Source organism: Equus przewalskii, chromosome 18, assembly GCF_037783145.1.
Source record: "Equus przewalskii isolate Varuska chromosome 18, EquPr2, whole genome shotgun sequence".
Classification (NCBI taxonomy): domain Eukaryota; kingdom Metazoa; phylum Chordata; class Mammalia; order Perissodactyla; family Equidae; genus Equus; species Equus przewalskii.
Window position 1 is genome coordinate 26,217,444 of NC_091848.1, and position 22,382 is coordinate 26,239,825.

The following is a 22,382-nucleotide window of genomic DNA, read 5'->3' on the forward strand; positions in this document are numbered from 1 at the left end:
AAGATGAGCCCATGAAGCAGCCCCCTTGGAAATGTTGGAGAGGTGCATGGCTCTCACTTGAGCCTTTGCCATTTCACAATATGGCAGCATTGAATGGCAAACCGTGCCAGCTTGGGAGGGAAGCAAGTCTGGGCACTGCCAGCACAGTTTGATCTCTCTTAATAAGGCCTGTCTACCTGGTGTGGACTAGAGCCGACAGAATCTCCTGGGGCTACCAAAGCCAGATGCCTTTCAACAGGTTTTGCTATCTTAATGAAAACAAAGAGGCAGCAAGTGGCATGATAAATCCAAAACAATCCTGGTCTGAAAGACTTATGTTCAGAAACCCTCACCATTTCAAATCAATTCAACCAATATTTACAGGGCATCTCCCATGAGCCATTCACTGTACTAGGCACAGAGATAACAAAGCTGAATAAGGTGTGTCTCTGTCCTGGAGAGCCTGAGAGCCAGGGAGGGGAGGGGTGGGGCAGATGGGGACCGAGTAGGGTAATAAAGTATTATGAGTTCTAAGATGGGGGCATCCTCGGATTAGGAGGTCAGAAAAATCTTCACAGGGCAGGTGACCCAGATATCAGTTCCATGAATATTTATTGACTGTCAACTGGCACTAATTGCTGTACTAGAGGAATTCACAGGCATTATCTCATTGATGCTTCACAAAAACCCTGTGAAGTAGATATTATTATCGCCGTGAGTTTCAAAGATGAGGAAACGTAAATCCAAAGGTCACAGGGCTAATAAATGATATTGGAGCTTTGATAGAATTAGAACCCTCAGTCTGACCACCCAAATCATGGATGTCCTAACTTGGGGGGGTCTGTTTTGCTCAAGCACATAAGCTTCAACCTAGCAATTCTGTAAGTAGATGCCCAGATATCTACTCATCATTCTGGTGGCAGGAAAATTCATGCAAATGAAACTCACAAACAGAGAAGCTAAGGTAAACTTCCCTCCCTCATATCCCCACTTCCTTCCTCATTCTCTCAGCGTTAGAGGCCTTAAACTTGACGTAAAAAAAAGAAAAAGGCAAGAAAAAGAATTCTCTGCCTCCAGAAGCCACTATGCTTATTTCATCATATTGACCTTGAAATTGACAAAGAGCCTACTGCCAAGGAGCTGGAACAGGGTGGGCTGAGAAGAGGAATAACAGGGAGAAGAGGGGAGGAGGGAGGAAGTCCTGCCAGGGCTGTGAGGACCAGGGCTGAGGGAGGAGAGGAGAGGGTGAGTGTAGAGGAAGAGACGTGATCATATGGGGAGAAGAAGCTATGGAGACTGAAATGGAGATGGCCGAGCGATCCAGAGAGGATGAGTGGGAAAAACCATAGCCAGGCTCAAGAAGGGTGTAAAAGGAAGTCTTGACACATTCAGTGACACATTCAGTTATTCCTCATGACTCCTGCCTTGATCCTTGTGTTCCAGACCTGAAGCCTCTGGGGGATCCCGTGCTGGCTCTTTAAAAACATAGACTCAAGTGTCGGAAGTACTGGTTTCCGGAGGAAGGACTCAGCAAACCTGGTTTCGCTTGGGCCTCGGGCTCTCCATCAGTGAAGGAGGGCAGTGGGGAGTGGCCCAGGCGATCTTTGCAGCTCTCACATTCCGGCATTTCTGGACCAGCCCATCTTCCCTGGACTTGGTTGGAGAGAGAGGAGGCTGGGAGCCTGGAGACTTGAGCCAACTCTGCAGGACCTTGGGAAGAAGGCAGATTAAAGACAGAATCAATAAACAAACTGCTACTTAAGGAACGCTATCTTAGTCCTCCACTCATCCATGTAGTTTTCCCCAAAATTCTTTTGTCACCACACCATATTTCCCTTTTTCAATGTGGACTCAGCTTTTACTGAGCAGTCACCCACAGGAAGAAGAGGTCACTAACGTACAAGCCACCAGCCCAGGGTAGTAGGCAGAATAATGTCCCTCAAAAATATCAGGTCTAAATCCCTGGGACCTGTGAAGGTTACCTTATTTGAGGAAAGGGGCTTTGCAGTTGTTATTAAGTTAAAGATTTTGAGATGAGGCAATTAGCCCGGATTATCCAGCTGCGCCCTAAATGCAATCACACATTTCCTTATGGGGGGAGACAGGGGGAGATTTGAAAGACAGAGGAGAGGGCCATTGGAAGATGCTGGCCTTGAAGACGAGTGAGTGACACAACCATAAGCTAAGGAATGCCGGCAGCCACCAGAAGCTGGAAGAGGCAAGGAAGAAATTCTCCCCCAGAGTCTCTGGAGGGAATGAAGCCCTTTGACACATGGATTTCTGCCCAGTTATACTGATTTTGGACTTTTGGCCTCCAAAACTGTGAGAGAATAAATGTCTGTTGTTTTTAAGGCACTAAGTTTGTGGTGACTTGTTACAGCAGCTGTAGAAAACCAATGCACCCAGCCTCATCGTACCCCTCAAACCTCCACATTCTGCACAAAGCCCTGCGTTCTGAGTGTGCCCCAAAGCTGCTGTTTCCCTCGGGATGATGGGACCATCTAGACTTTCTGGATCTGCTGTAATGAAAAAGCCATGGGCTTGGAGGTATGAAGAGGACCTAAATTAGAGATCCAGTTCATTACTTATTTGTGGTGGGCAGAGGACCTCATCGCTCCAACCCTGTTTTCTCATCTGTAAAATGGGAATGATAATCCCTGAGAAGCTCACTCATGTAGTGTTAGGACTATGTGATAGAATGAACTTAAAGGCAGCTTGTCATGCTTAAAACTCCATGTACACCTATTATTTTTCATTGAATCCTGCTTTCTGGGCACAATCCTAGGCATATTGCTAGTGATATGCAAGTAAGAGTCAGGTTGGGAGAATCGTTTGTGGCCCTTGCTAGCTCTGATATTTTCCAATGCTTGTTTTCTCTGGTTCTGTGTGATAGGGAGCAGTGGAACTAGGTGTGAATGATCCTAGGGAGCGTTTATGGATGTAAACTCTTTCCCAGGCCCCCTAAACTAGAGTCACTAACATGCTTTATCAATAGGTTGATCAAGACCATAAAAATCCTAGATGTGTTCATGACCTTCACACCACCAAGATGAAAGGACCTGTCTTGAGTCTGATAACTTGTGGAAGATGTCTTATTTGCTTTATGTCTCCAGTGCCTGGTATGGAAAACCCAATAAATGTTTGTTGGATGAATGAAGGAATGGATGGATATATGAATTAACGAATGAAAAGAAATGAGCTCTGAACATCCACAAACCTCCCAGTCACAACCTTCTCACATCCTCTGATAAAGTTCCCATCTATATGATTGGGTTTTAGTCTCAGTTTCACTCTCTCCCTTGATCTCTGTTTTTTACTTGTCTGGGACAAATTCTTGCAAGTCTTCACCAAAGAGTCATTTCCAGTATCCATAAGCACTGTCCAAGGTCCTCCCCTGAATTTACTGGTTACCTGTAATTACCATCCATTTGGGTTTCCAATCCTTGCATTGGGCCTCACGGGTGAAACAGCAGCCAGCCCTAATTATACGAGGGCAGTATACTCTCTGTCTGGTATTCTGTTAGACTGTCCATCGGCACCTCAGGACTAGCAGCAGCAGCAGAATTAGGGTCCTCCAACTTCCATCCCACCAGGTCTTATCTCTCTCACTTGGGCCACTGGGGTTCTAGCACAGTTCTCCCAGATTCCGTTAGAGACATACTTGGGAGAGGGAGGAGGACCAAAAATTTCTTTAGATCAAATGGAATTTTTGAGAAGTCTGATTTTCTTTCTTTGGTATCGGTTACTACAGTAATATATACTCATTGTGTAGAGTTTGGAAAGTACATAAAGCATATATTATTAGAAAAAAGTCATCATAATCCCACTATCTAGGTTCAATCACTATTAACATTCTGGTACATTTCCTGCCAGTCATTTTCCCTTAATTTTTACATAATTGAGATCATAGAGTATATACAATTTAAATCTTGCTTTCTAAACGTAACATAGCATAAACCATCTTTCACATCAACAAAAATGCTCCATAAATATCATTTTTAGTGGCAGCATAATATTCTTCAATCTAATGTTAATAATGATTTACAGGTGTAATCCAGGGTCAGCTTTTCCTTAGTGCTCCAACTCCATCCTATTCTCTTTGTTCCCTGTACAATCCATTTGCAGAACTCAGCATCTCTGAGCTCTCTAAGAAGGGTTTGTTTGTTCCAAAGCAACAATGAGCAGTGAGCAATCCAGACTTTTACTAAAGATTTCATTGGGAAGAGAGAAGAAAGATTTTACATTGCATATCCTACATTAAACAAGTTTAATAAACACATCCCTTAACCACTTCTGATTTATATTAAGCCTCTGTTTTTTTCCCAGGTCTTTCTTTCCTTCTTCCTGGATACTCCCCCCTGGGCCCCCTGCCATATTTTTTTAACAACTGTTATAAGAGCTCATAGGTTCACAGACTTACGCTCATCCTGGGACCCAGGAAAACAAAGGGTCTCTGAACACCTGGACTCCCTTGCCTTCTGTAGAAGGCAATTTAGTGACAATCATTTGATACTTGAATAGGCCTGAAAAAGACCTAATCCACTCCCCATGCCCACTGACCTCATTTATCATCATCAAAGTATTTCTTCCAGACATATAAAATGCTCTCCCTAAGAGTAAATGACTTTCTCAATTTTATTAAACTCGTGCATAATAAAATCTCCTTGATTTTTTTTACAGGATCAATTCTTTCTTATTTAGGTCTGAATTAGAAAAACTTGTTTTAAGAAGAAAATGGAAAACCGTTCATGCAAATATGGAACCTGTATATGTGAATTCCGCAGATACCCAGAAAACGGTCTAATCCACCAACTCTTAATCAAGGGGTAGTTGAGTGGGGGAAAGAGGGAACAGAGATCATTTAAATAAAATAATTCCAGTTGGTAGAAAGAGGGCGTTGGATGGGTGAGGAAGCCTAAAACCAAGGGCCAGGAAGCGATATTTTGTTTTCTTGGACAGTCTCCATCTCTGTCAACAGTAGACTTGGCTGTAAGCCTGGAGGCCCCCTCCACAAGGGTCCTGCCTAGAACGGTGGGTCCAGTAATGCACAGCTCATTTCTGGAAAACCACAGCAAATTAGAGTGTATTCGAAGGGAACACAATAACATTTGAAGGGCGATAACAAAAGCCTGAATAAAGGGGACAGTGGCTCCACGTTAAGCAGCTGAGGGAAGTAGAAGGGGTGGGGGTTCCACCCCCTTACAATCAGGCAGAGGCAGAGCTAACTTGGAGAATCCTCAGAGGCTCTAAGTAGCAGGCAAAGAGTCCCAGAGAAGAAAACTCCAAGACGGGAGATGGAAGCAACACCCGCTGCTCTGTGAGCTGAGCAAAAGCACTGACTCCTTCCAGCTTTTGTTTGTGAACAGGAAGATAAAGCACTGTACTGGGAGCGGTGTAACTAGAGCAGCACTGAGGAGCCCGCCCTCCCCAGTGGGTGACTGTGCTTAGGGTGTGGCAAGGTACTGCTGGGGTGGGGGGTGAGGGGAGGATGAGGACAGGATGGAAGTGGGGGTGAGACACAGCGTGGAAGCTGTGGCACCCCTTTCTTGGAGTCTGGGGACTCTGTAGGACCTGGAGGTAGTTCCTTGCCCTTGCCCCACCCACTAGGTGTCCTCTCCATGACTCTAACTTCTGAGAGCAAGGTGCAGGGTGAGGGTGGGGTAGGTTGCAGATTTAGCACAACCCGCCCCCGCAAAACCCCACCAAAAAACAAGATGCCCAGTTAAATTTGAATTTCAGATAAAATTTTTGTTTTAGCGTAAATATGTTCCAAATATTGCACGACAACCCTAGGATGACGACAAAACTAGTGACTGCACAAGTTTCCTGTTAATAGTAGTAAAAGAGGAAGTTAAAGAAATAGAGAACTCCAGTCGTTGAAGAACTAGCATATGTGTCTGCGCATGTGTGCGTGTGTGTATATGTGTGTGTTTGTGTGTGTGTGAAAGAGAGAGAGAGATTGAACTGTCAGCACCGTCACTGGTTGAAGACAGGTACTTGGGGAACTCACAAGAAGATAAAAATGATTTTTTAAAAACTTAGTTCTACTGTAAAAAGAAAACCAGTCATTTACATGAATTTTCCACCATTTATTTTTTTAAGATACCACAGCATTTCTCCACATTAGGACCTTTTGTACTTGCACCATTGTCACTGTGTTTTTGAGAGATTTCCTGTCCTCTCCAGCTGCCCTCTAGCCATGAAATGACAGCCACTCTTTGTGAAGGCTCTGACATCTGCCTGTCCCAGGTCCAGCGTGGATCCTTGACTATGTGCAGCCTTCCTGCCCTGCCATCACGGACTAACAGTGGGACCACTCAAAGGTTCTTTCCCAAAGTTCCTTTCCACTCCCCCCGTCGCCGCCATGTCACCATCACAGCTTCCTTATGGTTGGAATTTGGTCTAGAAAAGTTTGTCTACTACTTCCTTTACTCCCTGGGAGATAGAATAGTCAGCAAGGCAAATTATGAAGGTGTCAGATGCTCTGCTTTTAGCCAAAGGATGTTTCCACAGATCTGAATAGTACGCGTTCCCACCTTACAGTGTTCTCCCTGGGACCAGTTTTACGATCTGTATCAGAAATGCCTCCTCCTTTTCCTCTCTCTGACTAGATTCTATGGGTCTGTTCCCCTCTTGGGTTTGCCCACATGCTCCTGTGCCTGGGGCTGCTCTTGAGAACGTGGTACATTTCCAGGCAACCCTAAATCTTCTTGACTCCCATCTCAGCTCTGGCCTTTTGGTAATGGGTATGTTCTTTAGGAGTGGCTTCTGTCCTTCACTTGTCCTATTTCAGCCTTGAGGCCCATTTCACTGTGGCCCAGAGAGCCATACCAGAGCATGTGGGCTGTCCTATGGGTAATCTATCTCCATTTACTCATCTTCTCTGCTCTCGATTGTGTAGAGAAATGTTTTGGACATCTGTAGTGAGAAATATTGTTTCAGGCACGCCATGTGGGCACCTCGGATTCTCTCACTCATCTTACTGTGGTGGTCTGCCCGGGGTTTATTTCCTTTTCCTGCTTCTGGCGATAATAACTTCTTCTCCCTTTGGGAGCTGTGCACCACCCCCCGCCAATGTCCTTTCATGTCTCTGCTAGAACCAACAATTGCAACATCCTACCGTCTGGCCACAGGGAAGGGTGAGTGTCCCCCCCTCCACTGCCCCCACCAGTGGTTTCATCCGATCTCCCCATTTCAGAGACGTGCTCATGAGAAAGCACCAATTGGGGGCAGTCTTCTCCTGGAAGCATCTATGAGGTCATTAGTGGGGTGATATAGACCTGAACTGTGGGCAACATTGCTCCCCTCTCCTCCTGCTTGGAGGACCCTGTCCTTAAAGTTGAGTAGAGCTGGAAGAGACAGAGAGACCTGGTAACATCATTTGAGTCCTGTCCCTGCATCCAGGTATGCCTGTGGCCACCTCACTCCTAGGCTTTCATCGTTTGCTTTAGCTCCTCTGCACTGGCTTTAACATTTGCAGCTGCAGTTCTGAGCAACACACATTTGGTATCTCCTATTCTCCCCAGATTTAACTGATGCTAAGTGAGTAACCTACTATGTGCCAGACATGCATTCTCTCCCACAATTCTCCACATCAGTCCATCCACTAGGCTGATCATCCCCATCTAAAGGAAATGGGGCTGAAAGAGAGCACAGCTAGTAAAGAGCTCTGCTGGAATCTAAATGCAGATTTTCTGACTCCACATTCGATTGTCTTATTCAAAATTTTTAAAATTGTGATTCACAGAAAAAAAAGCTCACATTATGACCAAATGTATACATATCCTGTTAAGATGAACCATATGAAACTGCAGATATTTGACTCTTTTCACCTAAGAAATGGTAATTTCATATAGTTCAGTCTCTACGTATGATAAAACAGAAACAAAAATATCATGAAACAATACTCACCCTTATTACGTGTAATGCACTCTAACATTCTATTCTACTTCATCTTTTAAAATACTGGTCACAATCCACTAAACTGATTTCGTGACACCCTAATGAGAGGGGACCTGTGGTTTGAGAAACCGTGACTTACATGAAACCATTCTGGTAACCATGCTTCTCTAGAGATTTTATTCCACTCCCTTTAAATTTCAATTTGAATCTCCTGTGGTGAACTTTCAGACAGCCTGAGCTCGTCTGTCTGGATTCCCTTCAGAGATATCTAGAAGGGCCGTCTCCTGGGTCACATCTAGGGTATGGGGCATGTGGTGAGCCAACAACCAAGACCACTCCAGCTGAATTCAAGAACCACAGATGGAGGTGACACTACTTGCAATAATAAAAATGGTGATTCATGATAGATATTATTATAGTAAGCATACCACTTTTAGCCCAAAATGAGATCCAAATTTCTCTGAGCACGTCTGGTTAACTTGTGGACAGTCTTTGGAAGGGTTAGTTCTGTGAAATTAGCTTGCCCAAGGCCTTTTGGTTTTGGCTGAGAAGGACAGTTTGTGCTGAGGGCCCTGATGCAAGGAGAGAAGTGATGAACAGGGCAGATGGACATCTGTTCCCAGCCCGGCCTGAGGGGCTGGTGTCCGAGCCCTAGGGAGAGAGGGACTACAGGAACTGTTCCTATGCAGGCTCTGCTGGCACCCAAGGGACAGGATGTGATATGGGGGTCTTGGGGTTGGGGGAAGCTCCAGAGCAGGAGAGGAACGAGCCATCCCCAGGAGAAACTGAGGAGCAGAAGCTGTGCCGGTCGAATCAGATTGTGTGGGGTGCCTCCTGGATGGCCCCAGAGAGTGTGACTAAGGGGCTTTTTAAGTACAAGTGCAAGTGCAGGGCCCAGCTTGCACTGCAAGCTTGGCATCCAGTGAAGCATGGACAGTGACTGCCAATAGTACCTCACTGGCTGGCAGGTCTGGGAAATTTAGGTTACATTAAACAAACACAATCACATTACAGAACATCGTGTTTGGTGAGTACATTACCCAAATTGCTTTCATGTACATATTTTGCAAGGTTCACAACAACTCTGCGAGGTGGGCGGGGAGGGCGCAGGATCCCTATTTTTCAGGAAGCGGAGGTTGTGGAGGGAGGGTGGTGAGCATGAAACAGCATGGCCAAGGTCATATGGCTGGAAAACAACAGAACCAGGATTCAAACTCAGGTCTGGACTGCTGGTTTCTGTTCTTTCCACCACACTGGTTGTTCCTATGGCAACTCTATTAAACTGCCCAAACAGTGGTGAGCAGGAGGGAGAGAAAGCCAGGACGGAGAAAGGCGGGTGCCGTCTCCCCCAACCCTCCCGTCGCCCCGGTGCCTTGTGGTCCCAGACAGTGAGTCATCAACAGCACTCTCCCTCCTTCAGCACCCATTTGACACCCTCCTTTGAAATCCCTCTTCCAAATGGACTGCAAAAGCCGATTTTGTGGGCACCTCCCTCAGGGGCTGGGGAGGCGAGACGCAGAAGGCTGCTGCAGTCAGCTTCTGGTGGCTGTCCTGCCGGTTGTCACTCCCTGGGATCACCCAGCCAGCAATCAGCTTTTGGGTAAATGGCACTGGACTTTCCCAAATGAAAGTTGCTGAGGGCAGCTTCCGTGTCTCCATTTCCCTCTGGAGGACTGATGCTATGTACTGAGTACCTTCTATGTGCCAGGCCTTGTGTTTGGTACCTTATACAGGTTATTTTATTTGATTCTTACACTGTCTCTACTAAAGGACCATGACTGTGCCCAGTGTCACACAGGTGGTAACAAGTGAAGCCAGGACCAGCACTAGAGGTCTTACCGCCCCATCTGGACACCCTTCAACCACATCATGTGCTTTGGGGACTCGTTCTGTCCACTCTGAATGGAGAGGGCAAGAATGAGTGGGAGGTGAAGCAATGACAGCCACCGAAAAGAATTCCTGCAGGTGGACAAACTCACTCGTGCCCAGCTGACATGCAGCCGATACACACCGGTAAGGCCGAGCTGGCTGTTTAAATGGTGACCAGCTGGTAAGTTGCCACCAGAGTGACTTTGTAGCACCCTGGCCACCTTGGCCAGTCCCCCAGGACCTCTTCACAATCCAGCAACTAAAGGCCTATCATCTGGGCATGGGGGCCTCAGGATTATGGCTGCCGGAGTGCTGTGGTCCCTGTCACTCAGGTCATCTGTGCCTGTGCTGTACCAGTTATGAATTTTGGCATCACTCCTGCTGGATCTAATGTAAGCCATGGAATGGAGGCTCTTGGATGCTGAGCAATATCCGAAACGCTTAGTTGGATTCTGGCTTAAGAAAATATCCTGCTTTCAGAGATAACTTGTGGGTGATGAGATGTTTTCCCAGAGTGAGAGTTCGTGAGCACCAGCTAAGGTTTGCTCCAGGACCCCTCATGATTCAGCAAAGATATGTGCCTGCAAAAGTGGACATATGGTGAGATTTTTCAAATGAGCCCTATTGTCTTCCTGATTCTCACAGTGAAAATCAGAATTACTCTTGAATAGTTAGCTCATTATTGACAGGCAGAAGGACATGCTTCCGATCAGGCAGGGCTTGAGTTGGACCGCGCCTGAAGCAGCTGGCTGTTGGAATACAGGATTGCTTTTGTAGAACTTTGTGAACTTGTAACACTTCACTGACCTTGGGATCACCGTCTGCTGCCACCTCTCAGCCCTTCTCAGAACATAGGAAGTTCTCTAATCCCTGAGGATATTGACTCCACACTCAGAACTTCTGGAAAGTGGCTCCCTTCCTTCCATTTCTGCTGGGAAATAATCATAATATCTCCCATTTAATAATGGGAGTTATTATAAATTATATATAGTTATTATATTATATATAGTAGCACATGCCACACACTGTGCTAAGTGGTAAACATACTTTATCTCATTCCCTCCTCACCACAGTTTACCATGTCCATTTTATAGATAAGGAAACTGAGGCTTAGAGACATTTTTTAAAAGTTATCCATGTTAACCCAGTTAGTAAGTAAGAGAGCCAATTGTCAAACTCGTCTATTGGACTTCAAATCCTGTGCTCCCCGCTTGATAGTCTGGGTGGTCAAGCCATCTAAATGTCTCAGGCCCTTACATCGTCTGGCTGCCGCCTCCCACTGTGACCTCATCCTGTACTCTCCCCTCCCCCTCACTATGCTCCAGCCACATGGACTTTGTTTCTGTTACTCGAATGCACCGGGCTCGTTTCTGCCACTGTGCTTTTGTTCTTGTGGCCTGCCGTGCCTGGAATGTAGGAACTTTGCAAGCGCTGGGGATGTACAGATATATAAGACACAATCGCTGCCTTTGAGAAATCTGCAATCTAGTGATGGCAGGCAGACTCAGAGACAACGATAATGCAATCTACTAGATTCACTAACAGAGCTCTCTAAATACATAACCAGAAGTATAGGGAAGTGAAACTGACCGTTTGTGTGTGTGTGTGTGTGTGTGTGTGTGTGTGTGTGTGTACACGTGGAGGAGGACAGCCAGGAAAGACTATGGGAAAGTGTGTTTCCAAAGGAAAGGGCCCCCTGCAGAGAAACAGGCTGGTTTCCCCAGGACTGCCCTGTGGTAGATGGTGTCAGGAACAGAAACTCGTTCCTCTGCCCCTTGCTGGTAACATAGGTCCCTCTGTCTTGTTTAGTGAAAAGCAGCTAACTGGGTCTCCTACGCACAAAAGAAGGCCATCCCTCAAGAATTACATGAATCTGGTTAGGTGCTTTGAATACGTATGTATCTAAGTGCATGTCTGGATGTTATTCCCTGAAATGGTAACTGTGATTATTTCTGGGCAATGGGGTTGCATGTATCTCTCCACGATGCACATAAATTATTTTTATTCTCAGAGCATAAAGCCACTGTCATTTGGGGAAAGAAAAATAAACTGTGTATTTCAAGAAGTATTTTCTCACTGGCCAAATACTCAGCATTTCTGAGTACCCTCCCTGTTGCCGTCACGTCTGATGAGGGAGATCTGATTCTTAGAAATATCTAACTCCATCAGCCCCTAACTAGAAGCTGGGAACCAGGACTTCATCATTCTTGATGGCTCTTTCTTAGTGTAAGTGAGACTAGGTGACAAGAAACCAAGTATCAGGTCTCCCTATGGTCTGTTTGGTTGGAATCTGTGTCATGCCCAATTGATCCCCAACCCCTCAACACCGAACCTCATCCCAGACAATGCTGGGCCTTCCAGAACCTAGGTCTCAGCACTCCTAGGTCCTGGGTTTCAGTTCCATTTGTTTATATTTATTCTTTCCAGTTTTCATGGTGATCCACGTCAAAACCAAGGTGGCTTCTTCTCCTTGAATTAAAAATACATGCGACATACTGGGTTTGTATGTGGAAGCAAGGATCCCAGATCCGACAATACTTCTACGTGACTTTATTTCTTAGGTTAATAAGGATTCTTAAGCTAGGAAATAAATGAACCAGTCTTCATAATAACATGTGACCTGGATACAGACTCATTAATTTGCTGAAAGTTGCTCTGTTCTGATGTGTCTGAAGCCTGGAGAGGCGGAACAGTGGTCCTGACTGCAAAGTATAAAAGATGCTGAGCCGCTGGAGGCCGGGGCCTGTGAGCAAGGAGCCAGAACAGAGGTTAGGCGGTCACCAGAGAACTCCTCTCCATTAAAACAGTGAGCAGGACCAGGAGACTTCGCTATCTGCCAGGGGATTACTCTGTGAAAAAGCACAAGGTTGGCTGCCCCCCAAGACACAAGGTTCCCAAATAGAGCCTGAATCCTGCAGGGAGAGAAGATTCAGCTAAAAATAGCTGTGACATCCCAACGTTGATTTTCTTTTCTTTTCTTTTTTTTTTTTTCAGTGAGTTCACCTAAAATAGCCTGGCAATAGATTTTTTTGCCCTTTAAGTGGAAAAAGGAAAACAGTCAGAGAGGTCAAGAGCTGAAATGAAGCTTCTAAGAAGTTTCTGGCCGAACACATGTGGTGTCACTCTCGGGCGATGGCCATGTCCACTGCCGTGTGAAGGCGCCTACCTGAAGAGAGGGGCCAAGGCCTGGGGATTTTCAGGGGGCAGTGCAGACTCCCCTGGCCCTGTGGGCATGGATGGGAGCTAACTAGAGGCTGGACAGGCATCTGAGCATTGAGGGTAGACAGGCCTGCAACGTGGGAGAAGGCGCCAGCCTCTGAGATCCAGCCCTGAGCCTAGTGTTTCAGGAAACCTAGGAACAGTGGTGAAGTGTTTCAGAAGAAGCACCCGGGTCTCTTTTTCAGCCAGTAACTGCAGCTGGTCAGAGTCAGGTTGGTCCCCTGTCACTGGCAGAAAGAGCCCTGACACAGGGAAGTGAGTTGACCTGGAGCCAAGATCAGGTGAGGGAGAGGCCCCCACAGGCAGTCAACTACTGAGAAGTACTTAGGGAATCCGCTCCTCTTCGAGGGTTTTCACTTTCTCCACTCCTGTCTCAGATGGAGGATGGACATCTCCCTCCTCCTTGCCTCTCTGTCCCTGGCCTCTCAAGGTCCTGACCTCTGTGGAGCAGGCTGGCTCAGATTCCGTGTGGAGTCCTCACTGAGCTGGGGCCGCTACCCGGGGCACTCATTGGAAAGACAAACCCTGAGTCAGGCTCAGAGCACCAGGAAAAGGAGGCAGCACTGCTGTCCCCTTCGAACCCAAACAATCCCACAACAACTTGAGGCTGTATAATTAGAATCCCGCGAACAGTAAGTCGGAACAGTGTTTTGTGTTTTGAACAGCGTTGCCGTCTACACTATCTGATTTCTTTAACAGCTACAAAGGGAATGAAGGGGACAGTTCATTCATCCATTGAGCAAAAATCCTGCAACTGTTTTATGATTGAATAAACTGAGTCTCAAAGAAGCTGGGTGACTTTCTCAAAACTATACACTCAGCAGATTTTAGACAGAAAGGTCAAATCCAGGTTGCTGTCTCCCAGTCCAGTGCTCCTTCACTACCTGGTGGGAGTTTTAATGGGGGGAGGGGGACAGACTGCAGAGGGGGTGTCCCTGAGTGGCATTCAGGACAGATGGTGAGAAGAAACGTGGCTGATGTTTGCATGTGCATGTCTGTGTCCTACTGCCAGCATGCAAGTGATGGCACTTAGTACCATGTAAACTTAGGCGAGAACTGAACCCCTCTGATGGAGTTATCATTGGACGCGCCCCACACGGCGGTCAGGACTAAATCAAATACTATATGTTAAGCCTGGTATAGAATAAGTACTCAATAATTTTAGCTATTTTATTACTATTATTTTCATAATGTTCATGGTCCAGAGCCTGGTATCAATCCGGCAGACTCAGAAGCCTGGTTTTGCCAAATGAGTGTGACTTTCAAATGCAAGCCAACCAATCAAAGTCCACACCCTCAACCAACTCCTCCATGGGTTCTCACGCCCCAGGCCACTAACCACCTGCCTAATCACCCCACGGCCAGGTACTAGACAACTGGGGACAGCCACTGAAATTCCCCAAACTCGCCAGTCCTAAACCTGCTTACCCTGCCTGCCTATTCCTTCCTGTGGAAGCCACAACAAAGGCTCTTGTCTACCTTTTCTCCAGTGCTTCTCCGTGTGCCCCCCACCCACCCATGGCATAGCATACCCCTTCCTTTTGGGAACTGTGAGTAACAAACTATGTTTTCAACGGTAATCATGTGTACCTCGACTTTTCTATAAATACGCTATATTTGAAAACAATACTATTTACTATTTATTTATTGTATGCCAGGCAGGAGGACAACAAATTTAGACACTATCTCATTCAATCCTCACAGCCATGCTACGAGGAAGATTCTGTCATTACCCCTGATTTACAGATGACGAAACTTGGGCCTGGAGAGGTTAAGTGTCTCCTGTAAGTCACACCAGGATGTGAACAAAGGTCTGTCTGACTCTAAAAACCCACACTCTTAACCACCATACTTTCTGATCATTAATTGTGTACCTACCAGATGCTAAAATATAGCATAAGACCCAGGCAGCCAAGGCCATCCCTGGAGGCTTTGGACCCTGAGGAAAATACCCTCCCCACCTCTATCCCCTGGAGATGGCCTAAGCTGCCTCCCCACACTGTTCTCTTGACCTTGTCTTCTCTTGGGCTCTACTGAAAGACCCTGGGAACACCCTTCTCCTGCTCCATATCTCCCAGGGAAAAGGAGGAATTAAGATAAACCACATTTATTCGGCTGTGAATCCTGAGCGTCCGGCATAGGACCCAGCAGTATTTTACATAGTATAAACTGCCTAGCCGGCATTCAAAAAATATTACAGGATAGATGGATGGATACCCTGTCTCCTGTGTCCCCTTTGCCAGGCAAGGAGAGTCTCAGGGAGAAGAGCTGGCATTGTTGGGAACAAGACTTACCTGACAGCCAGGAGAGATGGCTGATCTAGAGCACATCAGTGTGACATTACATTTCTTTCGAAACGCGACTCCAAATCCACTTCCTCCAGGAGGAATGCCAAGTGGCGGCCCAGAACAGGACAAGATGTACCTTCACAGGAGACAGGGAAGCTAGAGGGTGGAAATGCCATCATTAATCCACAAGCAGCAGGGGGTGGGTGCGCTGGCCTCCACCAGGCATGGCAGGAAAAATCAACAGTGCTGGAGCTGTGGGCCTCCCGTGTCCCCACGACTGTGAAGGACTCAGATCGCAGCAGGAACGGTTCCAGCTCAGTTACAAACCTCGGCTATTTTTAGCTCATTGATCCCTGGGGGGCCTTGCAGAGCTCAGGGTTTAAGGCAAAAGCTGGGGGAAGCTTTCTAACTCTTTCCTTAGAGCAGGTACTCCCTCCACTGTGCTCCTGGGAGCCTCAGGGCCTGCTTTTCATGGGGCAGGAAGGAGAGAATCAGAGTCAGGGAAGAGAGGGGATTGAAATGAGAAAGGGAAGCTGAGACATGGCAAGAGGCGGTGAAGCCTGTGCCAATGGCCAAATTGGGTCAGAAAGAGCAGTCTTTTGAATGCAAATCAGGAAATGTGAATAGCTGCCTCAGCAGGGCCAGGTGCACGCCTGGTGGGTGCCTTCCCAGCCCACGGGGAGCGGTGGGAGCTCTCTCCTCCTGCTGTTCTTGAGAACCAGACCAATGGCCATCTAGAAGCCCTCTGCTCTTTCGTCCTTACCCTGTGCCCTGAGGTCATTTTATTTCCTATGATCACCCCTTCCTAAAAGCAGAAAGGGAAAAAGGAGGAGAAGCAGCTCAAATTAGGGCAGTTTTCTTCTCATCATCTCTGATTTAAAATCTAAATGGTGGGAGAGATGAAAACCATTGCCTAAAAAGAGATCACCTGTGGATTTTGTGAATTACTAATGGGTCCTATTATTCCCGCCTTGTCTGTTTCTGATTGGCATAGATAATCAAAAACTGTCTTTTTCTGGGCTGGCCCCGTGGCCGAGTGGTTAAGTTCGCGCGCTCCGCTGCAGGCGGCCCAGTGTTTCGTTAGTTCGAATCCTGGGCGCGGACATGGCACTGCTCATCAAACCACGCTGAGGCAGCGTCCCACATGCCACAACTAGAAGGACCCACAACGAAGAATACACAACTATGTACCGGGGGTCTTTGGGGAGAAAAAGGAAGAAAAAAAAAAAACTGTCTTTTTCTTTTCCACCTCTGCAGTTCTGGATGCAGGGGAAAATTACTGTCTAGGTTTCGCCCCTCTAAGTGTAGGCTGCTTAATTTAAGACACTGCAAAACTGCCTTCTTTCCAATGATTTCTAAGCAAATAGGTGAGTCTTGGTAGTAACTCAATATACGTTGAGTTGGTTTGTTACCAAGAAATTGTGGGTAGATTGAATTTTTGTATTTTTGTAGGTTGACTCATATTTTAAATGTCCTGGACAACTCAATAGTTATGGGAATCCTCTAGCAAATCCTCTGGAGAAACCTCCTCTTAATCGAATCATCCAGCAACATGGGATGCTGTTGTCCACGGCCTCCTTCTTGAAACAGTGTGATTCCTTGACCCCCAAACTCACCTGTCTTCCCTCCCAGGTCACTGGCTGCACCTTCTCAGTGTCCTCCCTGCCTCTGCCAGACCTCAAAGTTCTAGAAGGACCCAAGGTTCTACCTTTGGTCCTCCTGTCTTCATTTCCCTCTTCCTAGATAATCTGGAGGCTGCCCATCCCTGCAATCTGAGGACTCCCAAATTTCTACCAATAGCTGGATCTCTCCATGAGTTCTAGATATGAGAACACCACTGCCTACTTGATGTCCCCTCTGCATATCTGGTAGACATCTCAAACTTAACATGGGCAAAACTGAACTATTGTTTTTTTCTCTTCAAAATATACTTCGCCCCTAGGGTTCCCCATCTCAGTATGTGTAGCATCATTGACCCAGTTGCTAAAGCCAAAAACCCAGAAATCATCCTTGATTCCTCTTTCCTTCATCCACCACATTCAATTTATTGGTAACCCTGTTGGTTCTAATCCAATATGTAATCAGAATCTGGCCACTTCTCAACACTTCTGTTGCTCCAATTTTGCACCCCCATCCGCTCTTCCCGGACAATCTCAACAACCTTCTTCCTAGGTCCCTGCTTCCATTCTTGCCTCCCCAGTCTATCTTCCATAGCACAGAGCAAACCTTTGACAGCGTAAATCAGACCTTATCACTCCTTTGCTTAAAAGCCACGCTTAGAATGAAGTCCTGATTCCTCACCTAGGCTTCCAGGACTCTAAATCAAGAGTTGACATACAACTGCCCTTGGGCCGAGTAAGCCTCCCCACCTCTGGAAGACACCCATACCCCTTCATATATGAATCATCTATGGCTGCTTTGCCACTGCCAGGGCAGAGGTGAGGAGTTGCAGCAGAAGTTGTGTCGTCCATAGAGCCTAAAATATTTACTGTGTGGCCCTTTATGAAAAACATTTGTCTTCTCTTGTTCTAAACCACCCTGCTCCTGCCTGCCTCTCCCAGCACGTCTCCCTTTATTTCCTGCCTCGTTCACAATGTTCGAGTCACACTGGCCTGCTTTCTCTTCCTTACTCATGCTTGGCCCTGCTGTAGCATCTTTGCACTTAGAGTTCTAGCTTGGTTTGTTCTCCCCCCCAGATCTTCACATGGCTGCTTCCTCATCATTCAAATCTCAGCTCAAATGTCATCTCCGCAGAGGTTACTGTTGTAGCTAAAGCATCTCCATGCCAGTTATCCTCCACCAGATTATCCAATTTTATCTTCTTTATGATACCTATCACCAAGGTGAAAAATACCCATGTCTGTGCCTATAGTTATATCTATGTCTATGTGTATAAATCTGTATCTATGTCTGTAAGTGTGAAAGTATGGGTTTATTATCTGTCTTCCCCATCAAAATGTGAGGAGCTTGAAGGCAGAGATTGACTTATTCACCTCTATCTACCAAAGACCTAGTACTGTGCCTGGCACATCGTAGATACCACATAAATATTTGTTGACTGAATCTTTGCAAAGCAAATTATTCTTTATGATAGAAACAATCAGGCCTTACTTGGTTATGCAAGTTCAGATGTTTGTGTATCAAGTTTTCTTGATTTTCTATATACTTCCCTTCTGGCCTAAATCCTTTTGAAAACTATGTATTGTTATTTTTGTTGTTTTGTATTTAATATCTACTGTTGAGTGCTCAGCACCAGCTAAATACATTACAGGTATGGTCCCATTTTAATTCTTATAACAACCCTGTGAGGAGGGTGTTGCTATCTCCCTTCACAGGTGGGGAAATAGGAACCGAGTTGCTAATAACTTGCCTTGGGTCACACAGCTGGAAATTTACAGAGCCAGAATTTTAACCCATGGCTGTGTGACTTCAAATCTCCTCATGTTACTGTTACCCCAAGCTGTGGGTGAGCCCCTTCCCAGTGTTGTTTCTTCATAGTCAGCAAATCTTGATGCGTTGATGGATTAGCTTAAACCATCCTGTCAGGCTCTTGGAGACATTTAGACACCTTTACGTCCATCTCACCAGAGGCACAAGGTGTTGCCATTTTCTTCAGATTCCTTCTCAACCAGAGACTTGACACAGCAGACAGTTCCGAGAAACCCCAAACATCTCCCTACCTAGATATTCTCCCGTTATTTTCTAATTTGAGGTTTGTGGAGATTATTCTGGTTTTAAGAGTTTCTCGTGAAAGGCAAAGAGCTCTGGGAGGGTAGCACTTTATCAGGGTTGAGTTGACAGTTGTATGAGAGTGAGGCCCCGGAGAGTTGGACCCAGACAGACAGAGTAGAGAAGAGAGACGTGAAAGAGCTGAAGGCATCGCTTGTCCATCCTCAGCAGGGTAGAACGTTTAATCACAGAGAAGGATGTTCTCCCTGTGATTAAGTAAGGAAAAGCAGGTTATAGCCTGGTGTGTTATACCTGGTATGTACAGCGTGGTCCACTGTCCCATACACGTAGAAAGAAAATGAGACGACCCCGCACCTATTGACAGTGCTTGTGTCTGAGTACTGGAGTTATGAGCGATTTTTCTTTTCCATTTTTGCTTTTGTGTATTTTCCAGATTTTCTTCAATAAACATGCATTACACTTTTAGTAATACAAAAACAGTAAAGGTAACTTCTAGCATTTTGTCCTTTTTCTCCACGGGAAGGGAAATCTCTCCTGGTGGCCCGTTCCTTTCCCTCCCCAGGCGGTAGACCTATAACTACTGTTCCAGTGGCTGCCAAAGGGTCCCCTTCCTCAAGGCCCTCTTTGCTACAATGTGTCCTGCACACAGCGACTAGGTTAAAGCTCAGATCATGTACCTGCTAAAGGACCGTCTGATGGTGTAACTGCTCAAGCTAGCCCTACTCAAGTCCTCTCCTGGGTGGACTTCTCAGGTGGGAGAGGTCAGGAATCCTGAAGGGCAGGTGTCTGATGCTGGAGGTTTCCACAGTCACTGCCCGACAGCTCGTTGGAGTTTGCAGCTGGCTCAGAGCTCTCGGTCCTCAAAGGCTCTAAGGACCAAGGAGCCCCATGGCCTGGGTTGTCCTGGCAGGTGGCAGCTTTATGAATAGCTCACCTCGGGGCTCCTGAAGTTGCAGCCCTCAGAGCACTTAATGAAGGGAGCTTCCTCAGCTGGTTCCCGAAAGCCCTGAAGCTTCCAGCTGCTGGCTTTCCGCAAGAAGTGAAGCAAAGATCCTGTAGGTAAGACAGGGGCTGCGACGAGTCTCTTCCCTCTTCCACCACACGCCACCAGCAAGCCTCCGGGAAGTCTGATGACACTCTAGGAGAACAGTGGGGGCCGTTTATCTCAATTACACGGTTTTCCTGCATTAGCCTAGAAAACTTTCACTGGAGGGAGACAGTCTGCTTAGCGTACAGGCTGCTTATCAAATCAGGCTGCAGCAGTAAACACGAGTCTCCTGCTGCCGCGTCCACGTCAGTGGGTACAGACGGGTAGGAAGCTGGGGCAGTGAAACATCACTAAGTGGAAAAGAGCTTGTTGTAAAGTAGGATGAGTCCACGTTTGTGAAAGAATGTGAAAAATATTGTATGCTATGCATTTACATAGAGAGTAGAACTCCGTGCCACAACCGTTTACAGTGGTGACGTATTTATTTGTACATGTGTATGCCCCCAAGTGCTTTTCATATTTTCAAATATTTTCTGTGACTGATGTGTATTACTTTTGGAAGTAGATGAAAACATTTATGCTTTTAGAAATTAAAACTCATAAAAGGCACCCAAACAAACAAAAACTGTTACAGTTTTCTCAGTTCATTGTACAATTTTCTCTTCTTTTAGGTATGTTTAAAATTTTTATAAATTAAAAAAATATGTAATTCTACCACTTTGACATAAACATTATCAATGTTGCTTATATTGTTTTTCTTACCTCTATATGAACATAAATTCCTACTATATTCAAAAAACTTATTGGACAAATGTGTGATATCTGTATTTTTGCTAGATTTTGTGTTCACAGTCAGTGTCAGTAAGTAGCTTTAACAGGTTTGTCATTGTATGCCTAGCATGACTGTGAGGTGAATTGTTTTAGAGTCTTGTGCCCCAAATATTCATGTTTTTAAAAAAATTGTATTCCTGGTAAAGACTAGGCTACCTGGGCTTATCCAAACCGCAAATAGTTTCTGGGTATTAATTATTTAACAGATATTTGAATAACCGTAAGCCTGGACTACTCATTGAAGAGTCTTGCCAAAGTCCGGAGACAGGTGGTCAGTTGGGGTGGAGGGGCAGCCAACCAGTTCTGGTGTTCCTATTTTAATAACACCTAAAAGAGCTTCTCAAAATTGAGGAAACTGGAAACAAAGGAAAAACCAAAAACACTATTTTTAAAGTCAAGTTGAGTCAGGTTTATTGAGATAAAATTTATATAGAATAAAATTCACCTTTTTAATGTACAGTTCTGTGAATTTTAACAAATGCATGCAGTGTGTAACTATCTCCACAATCAAGATACAGAACATTTTCCATCATCCCCAGAATACCTTTGTGCCTCTTTGTAGTCAACCCCTCCCTGCATTCCCAGCCCTTGTCAACCACTGATCAGTTTTCTCTCTAGTTTTACCTTTTCCTTAATGTCATGTATTATTTACTATGTAGCCTTTTGAGTCCAGATGTTTTCACTTACCAGAATCCACTTGAGATTCATCCACTTTGTTATGTGTGTCAATACTTTTGTACAGCTGACTAATACTGCGTTGTTTGGATGTACCACAGTTTGTTTATCCATTCTGGTTCTGGTTGAAGAACATTGTTTCCAGATTTTGGCAATTATGAATAAAGCTACTACACACATTCCAGTACAGGTTATTGTGTGAACATAAATTGGTTTTTTTTCCTACCTGGGAGTGGGATTGCTGGATCAAGTGGTAAGTATATCTTTAGCTTTATTTAAAAAACTGTCAAACAGTTTTCAAAAGTGGCCGTACTATTTTGCATTCCCACCAGGAATATATGAAAGGTACAGTTGCTCAACACCTTTGCCAGCATTTGTTGGTGGTGGGGGTTTTTTTACCCATTCTAATGAACTACTCCAGGCTTGAGGCTATTCAAATGCATTTCCTTCGCATTTCCCTCATAATTAATGATGTTGAGCACGTTTTCATGTACTTATCTCCCATCCACGTGTCTTCTTTGCTGAAGAGTCTGCTACAATCTTCTGCCAATTTAAAAAATTCAGCTGTTTGCTTTTTAATTATTGTTTGGAGAATTCTTTATATATTCCAGAATCAAAGACTTTATCAGATATGTGTTTTGCAAATATTTCTCCCATTCTGTGGCTGGTCTTTTTGTCCTCTTAATGGTATCTTTTAAAGAATAGATGTTTTAATTTTGATTAAAGTTCAATTTAATTGTTTTCTTTTATGAATCCTACTTTTGGTGTCAGACCTAAGAAATCTTCATCCAACCTGAGGCTACAAAGGTTTTCTCCTAGAAGTTTTATAGTTTTAGGTTTTACATTGAGGTCTATGATCCATTTTTCATATATGATACTAGGCATGGGTCAAGGTTCTCTTCTTTACATTTGGCTGCCTAATTGCCAAAACCACTTTTTTT

General features: G+C 45.4%; 1 protein-coding gene across 1 annotated transcript in view; it reads right to left on the bottom strand.

Annotated features, from left to right (window-relative positions):
* Positions 1 to 15,750, bottom strand: part of DGKG (diacylglycerol kinase gamma) — a 236,133-nt gene extending 220,383 nt beyond the window's left edge. The window contains exons 1-2 of the mRNA XM_070582486.1: positions 15,264 to 15,750; positions 1,516 to 1,689 (exon numbers count right to left, since the gene is read on the bottom strand). The gene's annotated coding sequence lies outside the window, so the exon portion shown is untranslated. The remainder of the gene's footprint in view (positions 1 to 1,515; positions 1,690 to 15,263) is intronic.
* Positions 15,751 to 22,382: the final 6,632 nt, after the last annotated feature.